At 43.0% G+C, this 3,409-nt stretch overlaps 1 non-coding gene across 1 annotated transcript; it reads left to right on the top strand.

Moving 5' to 3' along the window:
* The first annotated feature begins 2,752 nt into the window (after positions 1 to 2,752).
* Positions 2,753 to 2,859, top strand: LOC120068648. The gene has a single exon (XR_005479284.1). It is a non-coding gene; the product is annotated as a small nucleolar RNA R71 (small nucleolar RNA).
* Positions 2,860 to 3,409: the final 550 nt, after the last annotated feature.

Raw genomic sequence — 3,409 nt, 5'->3', positions numbered from 1 at the left:
TCAGGCTTTTCTTCTTCAATCAAATTCATGTCATCATCCGAATCTTGTAGGTCTTCCTCATCAGGAAATTTCATGGCACGAATTATATTAAATTTGAGCTNTTAAGCACCAGGTTCGTCTCTTCACATCTTTTCAGAATTTTCTCCAAATTGGCCAGGCAGACTTCATAAGTGTTCCCATAAACGGAGAAGTCATCCATAAATATTTCTACTAAGTCCTTGAGATAATCTGAAAAGATTGCCATCTTGCACCTTAGAAACGTGTTTGGTGCATTGCAGAGGCCGAACGACATGCGGTGGAAAGCGAATGTCCCATATGGGCAAGTGAATTTGGTCTTGTCTTGGTCTTCAGAAGCTATCATGATCTGGTTGTACCTGGCGTATCCATCCAAGAAACAGTAAAAATCATTCCCTGCCAATTTGTCCAGCATTTGATCGATGAATTGCAGAGGGAAATGATCCTTCTTTGTGGCCGCATTCAATTTGCGGTAATCTATACATATGTGCCATCCAGTGATGGTTCTTTGTGGTATTATATCATTGTTCTCATTGAGAACTACCATCATTTCACCCTTCTTCGGCACACATTGCACGGGGCTGACCCACGTGCTATCTGCAATGGGATAGATAATGCCTGCATCCAGCCATTTGATAATCTCCTTTTTGACGACCTCTTTCATCGCAGGGTTAAGTCTACGTTGATTCTCAATGGTTCCTTTGTGGTTGTCCTCACGGCGAATGTGGTGCATGCTATACGCGGGGCTAATTCCTCTGATATCAGCAAGCGTCCAGCCGATTGCTCGCACATGCTTTTTGAGAATGCTCATCAACGCATTCTCTTGATCTGGGTTAAGTGTGGAGGAAAGTATCATTGGCAGCTTCTCATTCTGCCCCAGAAATGCATACTTCAGATGTGTTGGTAGGGTTTTTAGTTCAAGGGTTGGTGGCTCCATGAAAGAAGGTTGCATTATTTTTATTTCTTCCTTCGGCTCTTCTACTGGCGTTGTGATTGATCCTTCTTCTTTGTTTGTTTTGCTATGATAGCATTGTAGGCAGCTACGGATGCATCGACATCCTCTTCTTCATACTCTTCATCAGGCTTTTCTTCTTCAATCAAATTCATGTCATCATCCGAATCTTGTAGGTCTTCCTCATCAGGAAATTTCATGGCACGAATTATATTAAATTTGAGCTTCTGTCCATTTATGCTCAAAGTGATCTCGCCCTTGTGCACATCAATTTGAGCATGACCCGTTGATAGGAAAGGTCACCCTAAAATGATGGGCACATCTTTATCGACCTCATAATCTAGGATTATGAAGTTAGCTGGCAAAATAAATTTATCAATCGTGATCAGCACGTCCTTCACCTTACCTTCTTGATGAACCAGAGATCTGTTGGCCAGTTGGAGAGTCACAGATGTGGGCACAAGTTGCCCCACATTTAGTTGTCGAAAGATTGATAGTGGCATCAAATTTATGTTGGCCTCCAAGTCACACAGGGCTTGCCCAATATAGAGTCCTCCTATGGAGCGAGGAATAGTGAAGCTCCCAGGATTGCTCATCATTGGTGGGATAATAGATTTGGAACTTTGCGTTAATGCCACCGTGGCAAATTTTCCAGCACCTCTTTTCTTAGTTACCATGTCCTTCAGAAACTTGGCATTGGCAGACATTTCCTCAATCGCTTCACTGAAAGGAATGTTAACATGTAATTGTTTTAACATAGATAAGAAGCGTTGGTACTGTACCTCTTCGTTTTTCTTCTTCTTTAGCCTCTGAGGGAAAAGTGTTAACTGGACTTTCACGGTTCTCGTTTCATTTGACTTTGAGGTTGATGAAACCTCAGGTTTTACTGCTTCATTTTCTTTTTCCTCTTCTTGCGTTGCCACAATCTCAGGTTCAGCTACGATGGAGGTTGATCTATTCTGCTCCTTCTTTTCTCTTTCCACAGTCTTTCCACTACGCAGTGTCACAACCTGACATTGCTTCTTACCTGAACCCCCTGGGTTGCGTGGAAGCTCGGTTGAACTTGGCAGCGCCCCTTGCGGTCTACTTTTGAGATCATTCGGAATCTGGCCCATTTGCAATTCAAGGTTGTGGATGGACGTAACCTGGCTTTGAAGCACCGTCTCATTTTTCAATATATATTGCTTCAATAGGCCTTCTAGGGAAGAAGATTGCGGTGGTTGTTGTGAGCTACTTGCTTGGTTGCTCTTTCGACTGTTGCTTCGTTGAAAAAACCTTGGTGGTCCTTCTTTTTGTGCCACAGATTGAAAATTTTATTGTTGATTCTTCCAAGCAAAATTTGGATGGTTTTTCCACTCGGGGTTGTAGGTGTTAGAAAAGGGGTTGTATTTTACAAAATATACAGACTGTGGATTTTGTGGACAATCCTCCATCGCATGCCCATCACCGCAAGTCGTACACCTTGCGCTATTTTGACTTATTATGTTGATTTGCCCACCTTGCGGTGTTGGGCTGCTGATCGTCATTCCTTGAATCAAATTCATCATTGCGGTAATTTGGTTTTGCAATGAAACAATAACACCATTATTTGCATCAGAATCTTTGAGTCTTAATCTCTGGTCGCTCTCCCTCTAGTCTTCATGATTCTTTGAGATGCAATCCAGGATATTCTTCGCATCATCATAAGTCTTGTCAAGCAAACCACCAGCTGCTATCGCATTGGTAGCGGTCTGTGAAGTAGGATTCAAGCCGTGGTAGAAAATTTCCATTTGAAGGCAATCTGGCAACCCGTTATGTGGACAATCTTGGACCAACCTTTTAAACCTCACCTAGGCATCGCTGAGTGATTCGCCTATATCTTGTTCAAAATTAGTAATAAGCTTTCTCCGTCTCGCGTTCTTAAACTTCTTCATAAACTTTTCCACCACCTACTCCCAAGAAGTGATCTCCTTTGGTTCGAGCGAATAAGCTCATTTCCTAGCCTGATCACAGAGAGAAAATGGGAATAACGTTAGTTAAACCTTCTCAACAGAGATATTCGAGAACACAAAAGTATTGCAGATTTCAATAAAACTTCGGAGTTGGGCGTGCGGATCCTCGCCACGCCTTCCTCCGAATTGACCTGCAGCCTGGATCATCTGCAGCATCACCGGTTTCATTTCAAATCTACTTCCATCTAAGGCCTGCCTCATGTACACATCTAGATGTGTATAAGAGACAGGTCGAGGGCAGGCCTCATGATTACTGGAGAGAAATCATAGAGGTTTGGCGATACATAGTCCCTAATGGGCCTATTGCGATCGTTGGCCAACAGAATTGGATTTTCCATGACATTGTTGTTGTTTGGTGCTTCATTCCTAGGCTGCTCCACCATCTCTTCTTTATCGGATTGTGGTTGCTGTTGGCGGTCCCTTAGTCTCCTTCGAAATGTTCTCTCAATCT

The sequence above is a fragment of the Benincasa hispida genome, chromosome 12 (assembly GCF_009727055.1).
Source record: "Benincasa hispida cultivar B227 chromosome 12, ASM972705v1, whole genome shotgun sequence".
NCBI lineage: Eukaryota > Viridiplantae > Streptophyta > Magnoliopsida > Cucurbitales > Cucurbitaceae > Benincasa > Benincasa hispida.
Note: the sequence above shows the minus strand (reverse complement) of the source record. Positions and strands in the feature narration are given on the sequence as shown.